The sequence below is a fragment of the Hetaerina americana genome, unplaced genomic scaffold (genome assembly GCF_022747635.1).
Source record: "Hetaerina americana unplaced genomic scaffold, ioHetAmer1.1.p SCAF_1, whole genome shotgun sequence".
NCBI classification, from domain to species: domain Eukaryota; kingdom Metazoa; phylum Arthropoda; class Insecta; order Odonata; family Calopterygidae; genus Hetaerina; species Hetaerina americana.
Window position 1 is genome coordinate 120455999 of NW_027286069.1, and position 23632 is coordinate 120479630.

Consider the following 23632-nt stretch of genomic DNA (forward strand, 5'->3'; position numbering starts at 1 on the left):
CTGCGGTGGTCAAGCCCCCGTGATTCGCTGGAGGAGGAAGCGGCATCAACAGGTGAAGAGCGGCCTCCTGTTCCCTCCTCCCACCCGCACCACCCACGCACCCCCTCCCTCCCCCTTCCTCCCTCCCCCACTCTCCCCTGAGGACCGCTTCCGCCCCAGACGACACTGATGTACCTTCCGGGTGCCCCCGGAGCACTAGTCACCGGCCAGCGCAGGCGGGGTACAGCGGTCGTGCGTCGCAATACCCACCACACGCGGAGCAGGCACGTAATCACTTCGGGGAAACGTCGAGAGTCGCTTCGAGATCGTCAACGGGGAGCAACGTCGAATAAATACGAACACATCGCAGAGGAGTTGACGCACACGACTCAGCATCCTCTCGAACACTGTTACACATCCTCCATCCCATGAATAAATTCCTCCGATCAGAGATGAAACAATCGTTGATTTCAGAACACGTGGAAATACGGAACAATAAGTGAAGGGATTGAAATCACACGGATTTTTGATTAGCCCTATCTCCTTCTACGATTTCGCTCCTCCCAAAGGGTCACTCCACTAGGTCGAGGCGTCGCATGGCTTCCATTTCTTGTATTTTATATTATTCTCGGAAGACTCTGAACTACGCCAATGAAGCTCGCTGTGGAATCACTTCCGATTTAAGACCGACCCGCGACCTCGTAGGCCTCGTGTCCCCTCCCACCCTCTCAACCCTCAACATACGATCACGTCCAATTTGGTCCATGCAGTCGCAAAAGGTGGCGAGAAACGACGGAGGGAACTGAGACGCTTCTTCTCTTCATCCGCGGGACTTTCGATCAAGGATGTTGTTCCATTTCCAACCCATTGGCCGGGAGGTTTCTCCGTCCCGACGCCTGGGCAGCGGCAGGGGACGGGAAGGGCAGCGCGGGATCGGCCGGGCGGTCAGTCCGGGAGCGCCCGGCGATCCCTCATCCCTTCCCACAGGCTGATGTCGGCCGCCTCGGAATGTCGGGATGGAGAGAGCTCTCGCCCCGGCGGTCGGGAGGGCCCCCTCGGCTCCCGACGATGTCCCACCGGATGCTGGACGACGGCCCGGGTTCGCGGACCCCCTTGGAGGAGGCCTTGCCTGTTGAGAGAAGTGAAAATGTACTGAGAAAGGGAGGTGACCAGGGGCATTCGCGGGGCTGCGATCACGAAAACTAGAGATTTCGTTGGCTCCCAGCGACGCCGGCGCGGCTGGACTCCACGCGTGGACGTTCTCCGGATTCCAGAGTCTAGGATGATGAAACAAGAGTTCCAGTTTCGAAAGGGGCGAGGAAATATTCTATGCATTCGCGGAATGCTCTCGGCAAATGTTTTCCACCGCTATTCGCCGAGGTTTCGCGCCCCCCTGGGACGACGAGGGCTGCTTTCCTTTTATTCGTTTCTCCCCTTCCCTACTCACGCACAAGAGATATTGACCGCCGGGGATCCGAGGAGGGTGAGCTTAGATGGCGAGGGAGAATAGATTAGGAGCTCACGAACTAGGCGAATGTTAGGTGAATTTTGGTAAAAAATAAAAAGTCAAAAACTAGGGTGATGGAGAAGTCTTGTTTCTTGCCTCAAACAGTCCGAAGGGCAAACAAAAATGCATGCCATCCTCGAGCACACATCCCGATCGATCTGCCATTACGCCCCCAAAACACGGTTCGCGAGTCACTTGAAAAACGTTTACGGCCCACCCGGTTGAGGAGGGGCCGACGGGAAAGGCGCGCGGATTCCCCGCGAGGGGAATTCCGAATCCCGCGGAGGCAAGCATACCTACGGTCGTTTTCACGAGAATTAATTCAAACATTTATCTTTTTTCCCATTACTTCGTGGCATCGGGGGGGGGGGGGGCGAGCGAAACGACGACGCACACGACGAGAATCCAACGCGGGAAGCATAGTTTGGGTGCTTGGAATCCCTTTAACGATTAAAACGACGCAGGCGCCCTCGCCTCGGTTCGCATGAAAAATACTAGTCAAGGCTTTGTACCACCACCATCGACTCAATTTGGGAACCCAAGGGTAAGGGTTGGTTTCGAAATAAAAGGATCCGATGTGTGTTTCCCTCGCCGCGTTTGCACGGGAACGCCCTCCTGAATGCCCGCTGAAATCCCGAATCCGATAGACGCCAAGTGGCGAAGTAGTAAAGGCGAGGAGGAGGGATTAGTAATTGTCTCCCTGCGTTTGACCTATTTTCGGACTTTTCCGATCCCCTTCCCTCTCCCCCCTCCATTTCACTCTTCTTCGCAGATTTTCCAATCTCTCTGATCTGGTAGCACCTAATCCCTCCCGCTCGCGACCTCCTAATTCCAAAGTTGAACCAACACTTGACCTCATACATGCTTTTTTCCGTGCTCACACATTATTCAGAAAGAAAAATAGTTTTCATTTTCTCTATCTGCCACGCTATCCATTCTTAAAAATTATGACCATGTCCGTGTTAGACTTCCCGTGGCTCCATATCATTTCATATTATGCCGCGTCTCTTCACGGTGCGACGTGACACCTGGACAGACTTCCCTCCCCCACCTCCTCACACGCCGTGAATGATGAAGATCCATCTCTGATTGTGGGTCTCCACGCGTGGGTGTCGGGCCCTTGCCTCCTTTTTCCGGCCCGGAAGCCGTCGCTCGCGGGAAATAGGGATTGAAATGGAAGAGGAGGAAGTGGGAGGGAGGGAGCGGAAAGGAAAGAGAGGTCGAAAGGAGGAGGAGAGATGGGATGGGCGGGGCGGGGCGGCGGGTCCCAATGCACAGTTTGCCGGAAGCGAAATCTTCCGCAGAGAAGAAAGAAAAATCCCGAAGAATGCGACCACCTGGACAACTACAAGGGAGCATATTGGCCAAAGGAACTTGGGATCCGAAGTAGACGGCGAGAGTCAGGCACGGGAGGAGAAGGGCATGTAACAAAGTGACGAAGCCTCCGCTAAGGCACTTGTGGCACGTGAGCACGGCGGATCAGTGATCTTCACATTTGAGCAAACCATCGCCACCATGTCAGCTCACCATGTTATCCTTTTGAATACCATACGCCGGGAAAACCTGAGATCCTTCATTAAACTAAAGCTTGCTCATCAGCAAATCTAACTGATTTTACGAATTCTCCGCCCAATTTCATTCCTACCTCCAATTCATCCCATGCCTCTTTAATCATTTCCTCTACATACAGGTTGAACAGCAATGGTGATAATGGGCAACCCTGCCTTACACCTCTAACTAACACTGCCCATCCTGACTCCCCGTTTCCCACTCGCACCTGCGCAGTCTGAGACATGCACAGGTTGCAGATAAGTCTCCTGTCCCTTCAATCTATTCCTATTTTCTTCAATATACTCATTAGTTTTCCCTAATGCACTCTATCAAACGCTTTTTCGAAATCTACGAAACAGGCAAATACTTCCTGATTGTATTCTATATTCCTCTCGATTAGTAATCTCATTACTGCAATGGCATCACGGGTACCTCTCCCCTTCCTAAACCCAATCTGGACATCCCCTAAGTAATCATTTTCCCTACCTTTTATCCTTTTGTTTATTATCCTGAGAACAACTTTGGCTGCGTGGGATATCAAACTTATCATCCTGTAGTCCTCACATGACGTAGCCTTTGCCTTTTTCGGAATAGGAACTAAAACTGATCTCAAAAGGTCTTCCGGCCAGATTCCTTCCCCATAGGCACTACGAATCAGCCCATATAGCCTCTTCCTCCCACATTTGCCTAAAAATTTCACTGGTTCCGCAGGAATGTTATCCACTCCCATGGCCTAATTTTGCTTCATCACCCTTAATGCCCTCTCTATCTCATCGTCTAGTATGCCTGGACCTAAGCTATCTTCCTCTACGTCATGTTCCATTGCTATATCTAACTTTGTTGGTCGATGTTCTTTACTACACAGTTCTTCTATATACTCCTTCCATCTCTCTTGGAACTTTCCTGATTATCTTACCCGACTTATCTCTAACTGTTAACATAGATCTTTCCTTCTTACTTCCCGATTGTGATATAACCTTGCTGTACAGCGCACCAATTTCACTCTTCAGCTGCAAACTTTCCATATCCTCGTACTGCGCCTTCAACCATGCTTCTTTTGCTTTATACGTTGCCCGCCTCAATTTATTATTTAATTCTTTGTACTTCATTTTGCCTAACTCTGTGTTTACATTCTTCCATTTTCTACGCTCATCCGTCTTTGTAATCATCTCATCCGTGATCCATGGTTTCCTGGTCCTTTTAGCGTTAACGATTCCAATAGTGTCTTTTGCGGCTTTCGATAACCCTTCCTTGATCCTTTTTCATTTTTCTTCGATAGTACTTAGCTCTATTACCTTCCCCCATGATTTCCTCTACCGCCTGTTTGTACTCCTTCCTTTTTAATCCATTTAATGTTTCTACATTCCATTTTCTAACTCGCCACCCCTGCCTTATCCTTTTGAAACTGACGTCACCTGGCATTTTCCATGTATGCCTGCGTCTTTTGTGGTGTCCAAACCAAGTGTTGGTGATGACTAACCCCTGTCTCCTGCAGAACGCAAGTGCTCTCTCACCACGGTCATTCATCGTGCCTAAGCCGTAGTCCCCCACCTCATCACATCTATATCTACGTAATACCCCGCAAGCCGCCGCAAGGTAGTGGCGGGGGTGTTAGATCACAACCCGTAAAAAGGAACAATACCACATGGAAAACAACAAAATGGAAAATTACACCCAGAGCAGCGCACGCACTCATGCAAAAATGCCTGCACCATCTCTCCCTTGACCTACCGTCGCGTTTCAAGCCCCCATCACTATCAAATGTTTCCCTGCAAGAACACACGCGATTATGTCCTCTAACTGATCGTATATCCTATCGACCTCTTCTTCCTTATGGTTGCCCGGTGGCATGTATACCTGAATAATAACCAAGTTCGTCGGTTCTGCTGTTTTCTCTACTAGTAATAATGTATCCGTTACCTGCTCTATGTTGACTACGCTTCTTCCTAAGAAACCATAGATGACGGATGAGATGATTACAAAGATGCAAAGAGGCTTTCACAAGGAGGAAGGAGTTGATGGCAGGGACGTTGAGTAAGGATATTAAGAAAAGACTCGTAAAAACTTTGATATGGAGCGTAGCAATGTACGGCGCGGAAACGTGGTCATTGAAGAAGGATGATAGACGTAGACTGGAGGCTTTTGAAATGTGGGTGTGAAGAAGAATGGAGAGAGTGAAATATACAGAGAAGAAAACAAGTGAGGAAGTACTTGGTATGGTGGGCGAAGAGAAAGGTTTGTTGGGAGAAATCATATTGAGGCAGGAAAAGTGAATGAAGGGGGTATTGACCGCCAGTGGGATGTTGAAGACTGTAATTGAGGGGAGAATGTTAGGCAAACGATGAAAGGGAAGGAACAGGGATGTTGGGCGGGATGAAGGGAGGAAGAAGTTAATCAGAGATGAAGAGGGACCTGATGTAGAGTAGGTTACTGGATTTTGTATTTTGTCAGGATTCGCAAAATATTTATTTAGTAGCTTTGTCTGGACTACCGCGACCCACGTGTATTTCTGTAAAAAATGTATATACATAAATATAAACATATATATATATATATATATGTATATACATAAATATAAACATATATATATATATATATATATATATATATATATATATATATAACGATTGTACGGAAAAACTCACACGAGCGGCACAATAATGGGCTGACACAGTATAACACAAATAGAAAAGAATAGACACATTTAAAAGAACACTCACAATGTGAGTGTTCTTTTAAATGTGTCTATTCTTTTCTATTTGTGTTATATTGTGTCAGCCCATTATATATATATATACATAAATATAAACATATATATATATATATATATTTATATACATAAATATAAACATATATATATAGGTTTATATTTATGTATATACATTTATATATACATATATACACATACGTGGGTCGCGGTATTCCAGGGGGTGGAGCGTTGGACTACTGATCGGAGGGTCCCGGGTTCGAGTCCCGGGCAAGGCACTCTGCGCACCTGCAGTTCCACCCAAGCTATGTGATTTTTCGGGTACCAGATCTTCCTGGGAAACCATAACCGGCATAGGGAAAGGAACTGGCCCTCCTACCAAACTGCCATCACCTACAAAACCGGCCTTCGGGTTGATTACTGTTTATGGGTTTATCCTTGCCTCCCCCGCTGCCGGGCACGACACACGGCCAATTGGGCCGAGCCCCGTAGTTGCCAGGACTCAAAATATCTCTATAGTCCATCATGTTACTCTTGGTAATGATAATTGATGTGGTTTCCCGTTGCCTTCCTCAATACATATATGTATACACACACACATATATATATATATATATATATATATATATATATATATATATATATATATATATATATATGTATATAGACATTATTGAGAGCTCTAAGGCGCCAACGGAGAAAAAGTCGCGGGAGTCAAGGAAATCTCTATGTCCGAGCTCATCCATTTATATGATTTGTAATGTTGCGTGGAAATCCATTTCCAATCACTCGATTTCAGTCTGCTTCCTCCCGACCTCCCCGCGTCCCATTTACCAAGCACGAAAGAATACTCTGGCCTCACCCCCCATCCCCTTCCCTTTACCCCCCGCGCACACAAGCGTTAAACACCTCGAAAGGAGGGATAAAAGTAAAAATTTAATTTCCATTATCTCCAGAGCACCCCCGACTCGGGAAACAGCACGATCAAGCGTCATCCCCCGCGGGGCTTATTCAATGCTTCACCTTTCAACTTTGGGAAAATGATTTCCTCCTCCCTTCCCCCATCACCCCTCACTTCTGTCCCTGCGGAAATCTCCCCGGGTATTGATGGCTTCGAGTGCGTGCACCGAGTATTAATGGCTGCGAGGAGTCGAGCCGCCACTTTCCGTCAATCGGAGAAGACGGGAGCGGAGAGATGAAAAATTTTAAAAAGGAAATAAGGAAAAGAAAGGAAAGGAAGCGATGAAAAAATGAGGGGGAGGAATGGCTGTGGCGGCGCATAGCGGAGGATTGTGGGAAGGGAGGTCAAAGTGATTGGAACGAGGCACGCGGCGGTCATTACTGGTGTGCGATTCGGGTGCGCAACGCTCTCCGTGCGTCGTTTGTTTAACTGAATCCCATCGTTCGCCCCCGTGTGGAGAAGGGGGAAGCCGAGAGCGATTATTGGCGAGAGGGGGGGAGGGGGGTGGGGAAAAGGGGAGCGGATTCAGAGAGAGAGAGAGGGTTGTGTGTGTGTGTGTGTGTGATCGGGAGTAACGCGCGGAGTAAGGGGCAAAGGCCATCTGCGAAGCAATGGGAGACCGCCACTTATCTCCCCCGCCCACCTTGACCACACGCGCCCTCCCCTCACCCCCCCCCCATCGACAATCTTCCCTTCGCTGCCACCCCCCCACCTCCCCCCCCTGACAACAACAACCAAAGTGGAAAACGATATCCAGGCCGCTAACACGAACCTCTCATAATCCGGAGCACTGGATCTGCAAAAAAGGGAGCGTAGAAGTGAAAGGAGGGGAAATGGGAGAAGACTGGCAGTTTGGTTTAACGGGGGCGTTGGGAGGTAGTGGGAGGGGGTGGGAGGGGGGATGAGAGGGTTGGCTAGTTGGAAGGCCCGTCGGGCGTGGTGACCACCGTGGACGTACCCGAACGGAAGACTCCCCGGGGAGGGGAGGTCATTTGGTCGCGTGTGTACCCTTGGCCCGGGGTATGGGGGTCCTCTCCAGGGGGGGGGGCAGTGAGTGGTTTTGGGTGGACGACGGAAGGGGGGTGGGCCTAGGGGGATGGAAGAAACGGTGGAGAGAGAGTAGAAAGTGGCGGAGCAGGGGGATGGGGGTGAGGATATATGGCAGGGACGAGGGATGCCGGAAGAAACGGAGAGAAACAGGAGAAATGAGGGAATGAGATAAGGGAGGAAGCAGGAGAGGGTAGATAAGGAGAAGGGGTCAGGATGCGTAAAGGGGGAGAGGAGGGATGGGATGGTTTTAATTGAAGAGAGGTCCATTCTGTCTGGCCGACCTTGGAGCGGGGACCTGCTAGGAAGTGGTGTCGCATCGGCATTCATAAGGCGGCCGGGAAGGAAGGAAGGAAGGAAGGGAGGGAGGGCACTAGATTTGCGCCGAAGTCATGGGAAAATGAAGGGAGGGTCCATAAAATATATAGGATTTGGATGGATGCGGTCCTTTCAAAGGGAAATAATTCAAAAGTCAGAAAAAAAAAAAGATAGAGGGGGGACTTGGAAAAATAAACTTTCCAGGAATTTGAAGCCGGCGAAAATTAAATGACATAATCCTCCTTGAATGAGAAATCATGGAGTGTGCGGGTGGGCAATTTCAAGACTGCGAATCATGACTGCGAATGACTCGCTTCAATGATTCAGCCTAAATGTAAAAAGTACAAGTATGGAGTCATCATAACCATGACCAACCAGAGAAATAAAGCACATGCAAAAATCGTGATCGGAGTGGAAATCAGACGACCAAAAATTATGCAAACTGTGGGGTAACCTGAAAAGACTAATGAACCACACACTGGGCTAATATGCGCGGGGAAAAATGCATTATTTCACCCGAAGACTCGCTCAGAGAGGAAATTTCAATTTTAATCTCGAGTTTGCTTGAAAATTAACAGTTATTGCGCATCGTTAAAATCTCTTTTCAGAATGGAAAGTAATTTCGAAGAAAAGCATGTCACTAAGATCATTTACGATACCAGTAATAAAATGTTTCTTTCGAGAAAAATATAACAGAAACAAACGTAATATGTTGTTAAATTTCAAGTAATTAAATACCCGCAAACGCATTAATTTAAAAAAAAGTGTCCCTTCACAATTGCATGCTTCACTCTCAATTCACTGCCTCGATGCCCTGGACGGCAAGCAAATTGTTCCAAAAGTACTTCCACTACTTTATACTAGCCGTTAAAATAGACGAGCAGTACTTTACTCAGTGAGGATTTTGAAAATCACCAAAGATAATAAGTGAGCGTGCTTCAAATTAGTGAGACCACACTCCCGACGCGTGACAGACGTGACTTCGATGCGAGGCGATAGCCGGCCGAGTAGTGACTCGGATGACCCGTGACCCGAATTTCAAGAGCCAATCGTGCCGAACCGAGAGAAAGGACTTCCTGCACGCATAGTACTGCGTGGGAAACGTGAATCTAGCGGGCCCCTAGGAAGTGAATCAAATTAAGCCCTAAATCCAAGAAACCTAATTGCCAGAAGGAAATGAGAAGGAAGAGGTGGGTGGAAGGGCGTGCGTTTGCGGAGGGGTTGGGGGAGAAGAAGGCGATTGGAGAGTTTGAGGAGGAGAAGGGGTGGGTAGGGGGGGAAGGAGGGAGGAGAGTGGGGTGCGGGGGAGGAGGGGCGAAAATGGGTTCGGAAAATGTTGGACGCGGTGGCGGAAAGAGGAGAGACCCCTTGGGTGCGATTCGCAAGGAAGAGGGAACTTCAACTGGGAGTTGGTTTTGTGGGGGCGGGGAGGGCCGAGAAAGGTGGGGGAAGGGAGCGGCTAAAGATAACGCGGCAGCCAAGAAAACAGGGGCCGAAGCAGTGTCGCCGTCAATCGGTTTAGGGAGAGGGCAGAGAAAGGAAGGCGATGTTCGGGAATTAATCGACTGTGAGATGGTTAATCGTCGGAAATGCTTCGGGAGGAGAATTCGAGGGGCGGTGGAGGAGGACGTGGGAAAACGGCAGAAGTAAAGGGGAGTTGGGGGGGGGGGGTTGAGAGCGGGAGGAAGGGAATCGGATGTTGCGTTTCAAGGATTGAGGTCCGAAGAGAAGCGTGCCAATATCTCTTCCGAGCGCACAAAGAGAGTGAGGGAGGGGGAGGGAGGGATGGAGGAGGACCAGGAGACGAAGAGATTCTGGCGACGACTGGAAGAGGGCACTGTGATCGACGTTGGCCCAATCACGATCGCATGAATTCATTCCTTTCGGGAGGGACGATGCGACGAGTCAAAGGCGACAGAGGTGGAGAGGAAGAGGGAGGGAGGGAGGGAGAGAGAGGGAGAGGGAGGTTGCAGCGCCACATCACCGAGGCGACGACAGGTGACAACGGGGGGGGGGGGGAGGAGGCGACCCAATTCTTTCAAATGCTCAATGAATGGCGTGTAATTCGTTTCGCTTGAGCTAGCAACCCCGGAAAACCAAATACCTTTCTCCTCTCCATCGAAGGCTCGCATTGTCATAATTGAGTTAGCCTCTCTGAAGGATTCCTGCAAGCTATAATATGGATCAGAAACAAAGGTCATAGTCACCTTTCGAATAACTGCCCGAGAGAACCAGAACGGAAAAAGGTTGACGAGGGATAAGGAAGAAATATTGCCGACGGTTGGCTCCAAATGAAAAGGTGTCGAAATCGGACGAAATCTTGACCGCCCATTTAATCTTTGACGCGCGGTCAGTGTGCGTGTCGGGGTGCTCCCAAGTTCATTCCAGGGAGCATCATTCTTTAATGCACAGGTTTCCCATTTGGGATCCGTTTCAAACCCTCGTAATACCGCAACGAATTATGTAGTTCTTTGAACTTTGACTGCGAAATTAATTGCGATGCATGTATATATATATATATATACATGCCTACACATATATATATATATATATATATATATATATATATATATATATATATTATGACTATTTTTCCTTCGTTACGCGATGGGATTCGAATCCCCTTTTCACAAGATTCCTCGCACTACTCCCGGGATGGGATGATTCCAAAAAGTATAATCAAACTTGAGGGGGTGACGTAACAGTGGAATGATTAAAAAAAACCGTTTGCCTCAATTCACCATCGCTTCCGCGTATTGGAGATGTGCAATTGTAATGCAGAAACTTTGATAAAAATTAATCACTTCACACACACCCGAAATTTTGTGATTCGGATAATGTCAATGGAAAGAGAAACTCTTCGCCAGCGTTGAAGGTCATGGTTCAACTTCTACCGAGGGAATGTCGTACTTGTAGGATTTCCATCGCTCGAGACAACTGTGCTTTGGGATCCAAACCGAAAACAGTATTTAAATGAAACACATGACTCCGATGGCTAACCAGTTTCTAAAAAGCGCAAACCCATTGGCCCTGCACGCCCCTCGATCCCAAGAAACTTGGGATTTTATTATCCCTCGGAAAACTTAAAGGTATAATTTTGTGGATATGATCGTGTGTACGCAAATTTATTAAATGCTTCACTGCCGCAATTGAAGATGGAATTAAGTTTTGATAACATTTTATATTTGGTGGTATATTACATATTTCCTTAGGGAAAGCCACGCTGAAATTTCTCTCCGACTCGCCGATATCTTTGAATACAATTATGTTGCCCGCAGAGCAAAAACTTTGGGCTACGCTTGACCTTTACGGGTCAAACTTTTTCAGTTAAGGCAGTAAAGAAGAATCAAATGGCTCTCTAATGGTTTTATTTTGCGGTGACTCAAAAACGCCATAAAACCAACCAAAAAATATATTGATTACACCCAACACTGATGTATCACACGCATGGACTCCTTCGTCGGCTGATTCTTCTTTTGAATTCGGTTCTTATTATCCATTGGTTGTCGAAAATGGCTAACAAATGTGACGATGTTACAATGCGAAATGGTCATGCGTTTTGATTAATTCGGAGTAAAATATTAAATTATTAAGGATTATGTTTAAATTTCACAAATTTGCCAGATGAAGTCACAACGCAGGACACCATTCTCGACGGTTGGGGATTTGAAACACGCCGTCGTAGATTAAGGCAGGCAGTCACATAGTTTCATCCCTAAGCGACTTCCTCCTCCCTCACGACCTCAGCATCCCCAGGACCTCCGCCTGCCCTCCACTGAGGCCTCGCCTACCTATCTCTTTCCAGCGAGAGGCATTTGCCAAAGACGGCCCTATGAGAGAAAACGGGTCAAGCGGAGAGGTATACCACGAAACTGCTTCAGATTTACAAGCAAATGATGGCTGATGATGGCACTCTTGCCCGCGTTGGGTAACGTAAGAATTGCACAAACAGCTTTCTTTCAAAGGAGTAAAGTGGGATGCAAAGCGAGACTTGTACCAGACCGATGCGGAGATACGAAATCGGAGTTGACAGACAAAGCACTCATCAAAAGCCCCTTTGGTGGATTCCTCTGTGCGAAAAAATCGAAGGAAGTGTCCCATCGACACAGCGACAAAGATCCGAGGAAAATAAGGGAAGAAATGCCTCCGCCCTCAATCGTCACCAACTCTTTAACTTAAAAAGATTCATTTGCTCAAAAACTTGGAATTATTAATCAGAAGTTCGAACGTGTTGATGAGAGGAAAAAATGAATAAAACACTGGCTCATCCGGTTTAGACGTTCTGGTAAAGAAAGTTGAATGAAGCCAAATCCGCTATCTTTATCGGCAACCGACTTCATAACTGCATGATTTTTTGTCAAATTTTTATTATTTCTATTTTTTCAATGAAATTGAAATTTTTCTTTAAAGACTGAAATATAATTGTCACAAAGATCCCAATCACAGAGTGTAACCGACACCGGTTAAAATAGTATTGCTTTCGCACGCACTTCCAAAGTATAAATTCAAACTTAAAGTGCTCTCGAAGAGCAACCACTGTCCTTGGAAATGCTCAAAGCTCTCAGCAAAATAAATCGGTTATTGTGGTGAGAACAATTAGGAAGGACCACATTGACGAAACAAAGTGGGAAGTGGCAAGCGGAATGAGGAGGGATGGAGGGAGAGAAATGAGTAAAACACGCGGGGGGATGAGAGAGGGGTGAACAAAAGCACGGACCTTCGTTCGGACTGGATGGACGAGGGTCACCACACGCACACAGACGGACGGCAATGACGCGCGCGGAAATCGCGGCCCTCCGGAGGTCGGGGAGGCGGATAGGCACGCGCGCGCGGGAGAGTGTGCCGTTGGGCGGGCGGGCTCGCGTCGCTGCTGGACCGACCGACCGCCTGCCGCCGAGACTACGAGAGCACTGCGAGACGTAAGAAGCAGCGAAGTTGGGTAGTTAGTTTGGCGGAGTCGGTGTGAGACTGTGCGTGTGTGTGTGTGTGTGTGTGTGTGTGTGTGTGTGTGTGTGTGTGTGTGTGTGTGTGTGTGTGTGTTGGGGGGGGGGGGTAAGGGAGGAGAGAGGGCAGGGGGGGGGGACGTGGGGGATGCGCGTGAGCGTGTCGGGTTTTGCCAGGGGAGGGAGTAGGGGATGAGAGAGGTTTAGCAAGCATCCCGCGCCGCGGCGCCACTGTCGGAGCGTTTATCGCGCCTTCCCTCGGAGCCGACGAGGGCAGAATGGCAAGAAAGGGCGATTATTGTGCGCTCGAAATTGGATTCGTTCGCTCTCTCATGCGTTATTACAAATAAATAATCCTCGCTAAAATCTGATCTAAGACTTGCCTAACAGCATTCATTGATTGTGGATCGTGATCATTGTAGTTGCGGTCAACGTTGTTTCGTTTCAAAATGGGATAATGCCCTTCAATGGATTGAACTCATGAAGGTCGGAACAATTTCAGGAATATTTATGTCGTCTGGTTCTGACATTATGCGTAATTACTTACATTAGATGCAAGGCTGCGATGCTGAGATGGCCCATGAGAAATGGTTTGCTTGATGAAATAAGAAGTAAATTCCATTGAAGAGATACGAATATTTGAGAAGCTCGTTTCAAATAAATCAGAGAAAAAATACATTACATTTTAAATTACGCGTATATGCACCACTTTCTTGGGTTAACGCATAATAAAAATCGTTGTTAAGTAGCAGGAAGTTTTTTATTACTAAGGGTTTAAAATTTGGTCGACAGTCAGAACTCGAAATCGCAACAAATATTTTTAACATAAATATGGCTAACGCCATTCTCATCATTTACAACACAATATTAATCTTAATCCTACCCTTAATATTTACCTTAACCTACACAAGCAGCGACTTGCAGAGCATTCATTATAACTGGCATTTCAATTGAGAGTAATTTATAATCTACCAAAAAGACGAAGGCTAAGCCTAAATCTAATTTTTGTGTTGAATTTTTAACGATTCAGGGAAAAATTATATTAAATTTTAAAGAACGTGTATATCCTCAAATTGTTTCAGCTAATGCAGAATAAAAATTTTTGTCAGGTTGTATTTAATATTTTATGAATGAGGGTCGCAAATTATGATTTGGTCCACAGTTCGAACTTAAACTCGTAAAAAATATTTTTAACCCAAGGAAAACTCACAGCACAAAATGGTGAATCAAAAATTGAATGCATTAACTGCCATCCATAAAAAAATGAACGAGTGAAAGTGCACACGAGCACTTCCTCGATTCCAGTAATAATCCTCATCACTTATTTACGCAATGCGGTCATACATAAGTATAAATGCTCAAAACGATTGAAAATACTTACCACTTTTTTGTTGCAATATCGCAAAATAACGAATGAATTTCGATAAAAAAATTTTAATGGAGGCCACCTGACCTGGAGATGAACCTGACCTGAACGCTATATATTTTGAACTATATATATATATATATATATATATATATATATATATACATACATATATATGTACACGTGTATACATATATATACACACACACACACACACATATATATATATATATATATATATATATATATATATATATGTAAACGGATTTTAGCCTTTCATTTTTCCTACCTCAGGACTTGTAACATGTGATGCTGATTGCTTTAGTTAAAGCACTTGCTATATTCACACAAATAAATAAAGTGAAAAACATGAATTAGGCCCATTGATTAAGGCAACATATATTCATTAAATGAAGTTTCGTCAAAATCCTATCAATGAATTTTCCGAAAAACGTATCCCTCAGAAAAGAAAGATCTTTACACAAAAATTAATAATTTTAAAAAAATAATTTTAATATACAAAATGATCTGGAATGAAAACAATGCAAATTATTTGTCCTGAAATAATTTAGTCCTTCCAACTTTTTCTAAAGAATTGCCAAATTAATTTTTCCTGTCAAAATAAATTTTGCTTGAAAACAAAGCTTCGCTGTAGTAAGAGATTTAAAAAGTTTTCGCGAAATAGACTGAAAAAAAATTACTCAAACAAAGTTTCGATGGTAGCTCGATGATGAATTCCAAAAGTCTGAATTTGTGAAAAACCTTTCGTGACACCAGCCATTGCATTAATGAAAATGGTAGTTTCCATATTAAAGCCGGTCATGATATATAGAATGGCGTTCAAACTTATTAAAACCAGCCATTATATCGATGCCTCAATGTTAATCATAATATGAGTCAGCAATAATCAAGTTTAACTTCCTGCAAATGCGTGTGATTCAATTATACATATGACTAAATTATTTATGATTAAAGTTACAGCTCCAAAAAGTGATTGCCTCTAGTCATCTGTCAAAAATGCTGGTTGCAATTGGTTACTAGTGGCGACGGTGTGCGGTGGAAATTGCGCTGGCTGAGTTACACATTGCACCGGCAGGAAATGTATTTTTATGTAATTTTAATCAATTTAAAATAGTATATAGAATATTCATATCCCATTAATTATATTTTTTTACTTTCTAAAAAGTGGTATATGAATTATCATTACTTGCCAGGCTTCATTTTTTCAGCAAACCAACTAACCGATGGGAACAACATCTATCTTCCTATCTTTCGAATCAATCTCGATTCCGCCTTTGTTGAGACCTAGGAAATATGAAATGTTCTTGCTGCCCGCTCTTCCGTTCTATGCTTTGAGCGAACAAGGTGGGTTGCCTCCGAGACTAAACGAGGTGGAAACATCCAAAATATACGTCTATACATTTATCAAATTCACAAAGTTTAGGAAGAACTTGAGGAAAGCAGAGGCTACGTAACTAAGAAGGGTGCCAAAGCAACTAATCAAAAGTTGTGACGAAAACAAGCCCATTGAAGTAGCTCATCTGACTGCAAATAAAAAGTGGAACACAAAACGAGAAATACTCTATCACCCAATTAGTTGCTATTCGCATCAACCAAATAATAGGCGTGTCTCCCGAGCATGAAATTCAACAGGGGTTATACCTTTTCCCAATAAACTCCAGGATTGCCAAATCGAAAGGTGGGGACATGAACGTATCCGCTTCGGAGTGGTAAGTTCAAGTCTCGACAGAGCAAAACCGGGAACATATGCAATGGCTCGTAGTTGATCATCAACGCCACGTTTTTAGATCACGATTTCATAAGATCTACCCCATTACAAGCATTTGAAATTAAGGAATTGGCATATTAAACGCTCTGCATCCATCCGTTTGGCAAATTAAATGGCCGTATTAAATGAGTTTGTAATTTTCCACCGCCTTAAACTCATTCAATATGAACAAAGGGGGTACTGATTGACAAACGGATGATACTGTGGCATCGATCCCTTGCGATTTTGTGGAGCTGTTGAATATGAAGGAGAAGTCAAAGTTCATGCATTACACGTAACTTAGACCAAGGCAATGTATAATCATTAAAATAATAAAAAATGATTGAAATAAAGGTACTTCATTAGACATATGACTTACTGTCTATTTTTACGACCTCTCTTCACTTAACAGATGCTTTCTGTTAAGTAAAGATATTGCCCATTAGTGCGCCATCTTCATCTGCGTTACTGTGCGTATTGCCTATATTTGGAGATGGGAATTCTGTCTGATAAACGATTTTTGGATCTTTTGACAATTACAGCAATTAGGAATTATCGCTGTACCGTTAACTATGAACTACCTCGAAGTAAGCAAGTGTCCCTTTAAACATTTGAACTCAAACTAAATTTGTTTACAAACAACGCCCTAATACCAAAGGACCGAAGGCTTTACTTCGTCCTCGTTTTGGAAATAGGGTTTGAGAGAACTCACGCCCAGAGACCTTCATTTGCGTAATCCTTAAACTGTGTCCCCAAGTTTTTCTTTCGATCCATTTCATTTCATTTGGCTGTTTGGGTTTCATGGATTTCCCACACACGGCAAAGGCATCTGAAGCAGCTTGAAACACATGTGTATGCCTTAAATAGCTCTACTTACAATTTCCGTAAAACGCGACCGAAACATTTTACCTAGATAAGCACCGCTTCCCCAAATTATTCAGCTGCATTTTTACCCTCGCATGGATTTGTTTAAGGTGGCTTAATTTCAGTTCCAGTGACGTGCACACTGATGGGAAATGGGATCGATTCTTGTCCTGACACCGCTCCCAAACCCAGGTCCATTCGCACGTAATGGAATAAGAACAAATCCACTGGCTTGCGAATTGAAGACTATCGCAAATGACCCGTGAGGGAAATTCAAAGTGAGAGGAGCCGCCGCACGACGGACGCTTTATGAAGGCATTCATTTTCTTTCACGACGACTTTACTCGGCGAAGAGTGCGGTGGGAGGACACCCCGAGGGTGGAATAAATGCGGGGCGGGAGAGGGGGGGGCGGCGGAGAAGTCATCTGCGTCAGCGCGAAAAACAACCTCCACGGTTATGACCTCTCGGCGCCCTCGGTCATACCCAAGAGGTGTCAACGGAGGCAAAAATGTGGGAAGCGTTGCGCGGCGACAACCTGCCCAGAGAAACCAGTCCCGCAAGTGTTTGGGGCAGACCTACCAGACTGCTTAAGAGTGCGATGGAGCGACTCACTCGGTCGGGGTCGCGAGCGGAGGTCGGAGGTGACGCGGAGGGAAGGCCGATCGGGAATGTTGCTCGGGTAAGAGTTGGATCGATGACAGAAGTTTCCGATCAGGCCTTAATCAATGGGATTAGCGTGGCTGGAGCATTTATTCATGTTTTGTATTAGATTCCGCGGTGGCGAAAATCACTTCACCATTTGCAAGCAATTTTGGAAAGCAGATATGATTCCTAATGCCGCCAAAATTAAAATATTCCAGCATGAATATTCATGAACATTCCTGAATGTACATTTACACGTGCATGCGTCATGTAATGCGCGAGGGCACGAGTGTTTGCGGCTGGAAAAATGAATATAATTGATGGTTTCCGGAGTAACTTTATGGAATCGATTCATATTGGAAATGAAAAAAGAGTAAATTTGTGATTCCATGGAAAATTTATTCCGATGCGACCCGAGTTTCGACGTTCAACGTCATCTTGAGGTCAGGTTGATCTGAAGATGACGTTGAACGTCGAAACCCGGTTCGTATCGTAATAAATTCACTGTTGCATAGCACAAAGTTACTATGTTTTCATTTCCAGGGGAAAATTAAGACATCAGACTAACATTTACAGCTGTCGGTGACGTGAAGTGTTCGAAAATGGAGTGCCAGGTAGCGATTTTTTTTATTGAATTCTGAGCGTTCGTTAACCTTGTATTTTTACGATCGCGAACTGAATTCACTAATATAAAAATGCAGCAATTTAATTCTCTATAGTTTGTTTTTTCCTGTTCGGCCAAACACATCAATATGAGGGGATAGCACTGAAATGCTTTCAGCTTTCATAGCATTCAAAGCAGAACGCCAAATATTCAACAGAAGGAACGACCTTGGGCATAGGGATGGCTCCATCAAAGGCCCGCATGGACCACCTTGAGCAATCATTCCTCACAGAGCAGTCACAGAAAACCCACTTTATAGGTGAGATGTATATAGCAGACCTACTCATCAACTACATAGATCCATGGTCAAACTTTCATCGCAAAATATAACGCTTTCATGAGGGTATTGAATGAGTCGATATCGTTCGTCAACGCCAGGTGTGGGGATCAGCTCGTGAGGCAGAAATTGGAAAGCCTTGAACTTGAGAACCTCTGTACAAACGTGGGAATTTCACTCTTTGTAGTTTTCAAAGCATTATTCATTTCGGTACACGGCGGTTATTGCTAGATTTTGACCATTGAAAACGAAGTTTTTACTGGTTAGCGAGTGCACATTTTTCTAGTGCATTCCATGGTGAATTTGAAAGCTTGATATTTGATATTTTAGTACCCTGCAAGCCACCGCTGGTGTGTGTGGCAGGGGGTGAATACACACCAGAATAATATTGACCCAAATATGACCATACCGCGGTCAGACAATGTTGTTCTGATCCCTTATTGTTGTCGCGTGGTTGGTGGCCGCGACATCATTGGTGGGAGCGTAGCACAGAATGAGAGAGTCGTATTCGGTTTATGAGTCTTTTATTTAACCCTTATCAAGAAATGGGGCTCAGGCACCGGGGAGTAGGGACGAGCGAGCGGGGCAAGGCTGGGCATCTCCGGTGTGGTCGTAGGAGCCTACGTTAGCCTACGTAGCTAAGGTTTTTTGGGTCAAGGGTAGTCAGTTGTGTCATCATCCCCTACCATGCACTTTGGCGGTGTCTCGCAGGGTAGTAAATAAATAAATATGTTAAAAGCCTCAATGTTTCCTTCACTCTCTGTTTCTTGCACGCATTCTCATGACATTCCTAACCATAGCCATGTCGACAATAAAGGCACAACATTTGTGAATAAACCCTGCAACAAACAACTACCCTGAATTAAAATATTTGCCACAATCACATGTAAAAACTATCAATCCCATACGCACTCTTCATACTCATTTTTTCAATTGCATATCAAACAAAAGTCATTCGCAAGAATACAATTCGTTCGGAAGAATACAGAATTTATTCTAATTGGAAAATTTAGGTAAAGACATGTGACACTGTCCGGTATAATACTGCGTGAATATTATGAATAGTAGTCTTAGAGAATCCTTCAAGTCACTAATTCATCGTTTTCTCTTCCTCCCAAATCTTTAATTATACTTTTTCAAGTGTTCTGAGAAAGAGCATCAAAATCTCCAATGCAACGTAGCATGGCGCATCTTCTTATAGGGATTTTCAGCAAATATTCACTTGCCCCTATTTGCGTCTTTTTCATATATTCCCATGGTACCAATAATAAAATTCCTACCTGAGTGAGGGGCCGGTTCAAGAAAGCAATATCAAATCGGCAATAATGACGTCTTATAGTTGATCAGATGATATTTCCCGTCATTGAAGATTAGGAAAATCATTATAGCTGATTTAATATTTAAAAAAGAAGTTATCAATTAAGTTGGAAGTATAATTTTTATAATTAACCCGATGTATTTGCGGTGCATGAACAACTTTGTGGATGCTGTGAAATCTGTTGGCAAATTTTTTAAAATGCTCCACACCGTCGGCCACACTCATCTCGTCCCCTACCCCCCCCCTCCCCCTCCCTCCCGCGGTGCTCCACCCCCTCCCTCTCATTCCAACACCTCCCGCAAACCCATGCCAATACAAGTACCAACTGCAGCTAAAAAATGAAATAAATCCCCCGAAAGCATCGTATGTCCCTCTTTATGCACAGGAGAACGCGCCACTACTCCAACAATCCAATCCTTGTTGAAAATGTATTATTACCCCCATCGCACTAGGGTAGGAGAGATCATCCTAATAATAGTAGAGAGATTAAATGTAGAGCAGATCGATTTAAGATGTAATTTTTTACACGAACGATAAGGGATCGGAATAACATTTTTCGACCTTGGTAGGGTCATATTCGGGTCAATATTAGCGTAATGAGTATTCACCTTCAGTACCCCTATGAGAAACTAGGCATTTCAGCTTCAACTCTTTACAATAGCTCTCTCCAAAATGTGACGCCACACACCCTAGAGTTGGCTCACAGGGTTCTAAAATATCAAATGTTATCTTAAAATCTTAGCGTAACAGAATGCCTTTTTGTAGAGCAGGCTATCATCATAATGAATTCATATCAATCACATCCGGTATATTTCATGAATGCATGCATTATCAATTGCGAACACAAATTAATCTGTGTCACTGACGGGAGACGACGCACTTCACAGCAGGCACAAAAACGCGCCACTCCGCTAACAATCCTTGTTGAAAATGCAAATTTAATATGCAATGCAATGTACCATGGTAGGAGAGATGATGTTAGTTAAATTTGAGAGATTAAGTGTAGAACGGATAGATTTAAGATGTCATTTTTTACCGCAAACGATAGGGGATCATAATAACATTGTTCGACCGCGGTAGGGTCATATTCGGTTAAAATAATTCTCCTGTGTATGGATTCACCCCCTGCCACACACCCTGGCGGTGGCTTGCCGGGTCTGTGTAAATTTAAAAAATCCTCGCTCACATTGAAATGAAATGATTGACTTTGTTATTCCACACACTTTATTTGGAGCAAAAGACAAACATCATCAGGTCGATGACGTTCGGCGTCGAAACCTGGGTCGTGTTCTAAATAAAGTGTGCGGAATTACAAAATCAATTATATAATTTCAATATGTTTTGTAAATTCCATAAATTTACGCCGGAGACAACAAATCCTCACTCAGTCGTTATTCTATGGAACTCAGTAAATGCTAGAGCGGCAGGCCTGTGGACTAGACCACTGCGATCCACAACCAGACCTAACAACGATTTGCACCGCACCCAAGAAATATAAACCTTGTTGATTCCTAATTATTCGCTCTTTAAATTTCGAATTATGTCATCACAATTCAATCAAAATACGAGAAAAACAATGCGCAGTAATGGAATAAGCCTGCCGCATTTCATAAATTTCAATCACGACACACACTTTAATGCTTTTTTAACCTAATAATAATTACGTTCATTGCATATAGAATGTGCGGGTACGGGTAATGTGAATGTTGATTTTCTGGTCCTGAAAAAATTCGTTGGTAAACACAACCACTGTATTATTTAAGAGGCAGAAACATATTATTAAGGAACAAATTAAACATTGCTTTGGAATATTGAGAGCGTGGGAAATTAAAGTTGAATGTGACGCACTTTTAGGTAATTATGAAAGTAGTTGTTTACGGAGAGAAGGGCTAGACAAAGCCATTTTACCCGAATCGACTCTAGCGAGGGAGCACGCGCTCCAAAGACACACAATCCATACACTTCTGAACAAACTTTCGAAAGTTCTTTTATACTTCCTTACCGGGAGTCCATTAATGTGCCGCTCAATTTTCAGCCGATGCCCTTACCATTCTGTTACGACGATAAAGATAACTTTTGGCAAGTTGCTTCCCGTTATTAGATTGAAATAAATTTTCTACCCTCGATGGTTTCCTCGAAAATTAAAGTTGACCTCGGTGAAGCTTAAGAGCGCAGGCGGAGCATTTAAAGATGACGTAATCGAGTTCAAGATAAACTTAAGGTCGTCTTTGCTCCGAGAAGTTTTTGTTTACCTGCGGTTTTATCAATATTGGCCCGCTAGCTGAAAAGGGTCCCCAATGGCTCAATGCGGTGGGCGAAGAATGTTTGAGATATCGTATTGCCACCAACGTTCCCCGCATGACATTATCTTGACAACTTTAAATGGAGCATTATTTTTTACTTCTGAGTTTTACAAAAGTTTTCTATGCGACTTAAATTTATCCAAAAACTATCGAAATAAATTGCTATTCAATTAAATGACAACAGGAGGTCACTTCCTGTACTTATGTCGGTTATCCAGTTCAAAACTGTTTTAATTAATAATATAAATGTGTGTATCCCGAGAAATATAAATTGTATATGAATCAAGAATATCATTTGCAGCATACTCTTGGTTATCCCTTGTTATACATTCAATAATGATGTGATCTCTACGTTTTCCTCAGATTATTTTTTTCGATTGTCAAAAATACCTTTATCTTGTGTTTTCACTGCGTAGTTAAATGAGTTAATTAAAATATCAAAAAACTATTCCTTTGTACACCGTTTTGCGGGAGAGCATGAGAGTTTTGTTCAATATAATTTTACTTTCCTATCACAGCGTTCCTTTAAAGCATTTCCATCAGTTACTCACCGAATGTCTCCGACAGTTTAACAAAACATTGCCACCAACCGATCCCAGACATTTTGAAATTTCACATATTGGAATAAAACGTTTGTTGAAAAACACTAACCCAAATTAATCCTCTGGGCCCGGCAGAAAACTACCTCGTAGATGTAAGGAACTAGCCTCATTATTTGGGCCATATCTAGAAATCATATTTCAGAAAGCCTTACATGGTCACATATTCCCAGTGACTAGAAAATAGTTAATATAACACATAAAATATTTAAAAGCGGAAACAGGGATGAACCGAGGAATCAAAGACATAACGCCTTCACATTCATATCATATTTTTTCTCATGGAAAACATAATTATTAGTTCGATAATGAGGTATCTCGATAGTCAAGAGTTATGGATTAAAAATCAGCAATATATTATTCCATATTCTGCGCTTAAGTTTTTGTTTGCTATCTGGTCGCCTCTGGTGGTCCGTGCACCGCTTGCGATACTGATAGGCCGTTGGCTATCAGTTTTCCCCGGAGCCAAAGTACCAGAGTCACCAGAACACCCATGCCACAGACGGGATGGAAACCCAAGATTAGGTTAGCAGGCGAGTGCACTGCCCGCCTAACCCGGTCAGCCATGGAAAACAAGTACCCTAGTGAAGAGCAATTAAAAATAATTGATTATTTACAAATGGCAACATAGCAGCAATGCATGGTGAAACGATCAGGTGCATGATGAAATGTAGAATTGCTGGTGACCTACCACCCCCTGCCACACGCCCTTGCAACGGGGAATCATGTGGACGTGGATAGATATCAGAGTTAATTCCTGCATTTCCACTTGTTTTCAATCTTGCGTCTATCAGCGATATGAAAGGCCTAACACGGG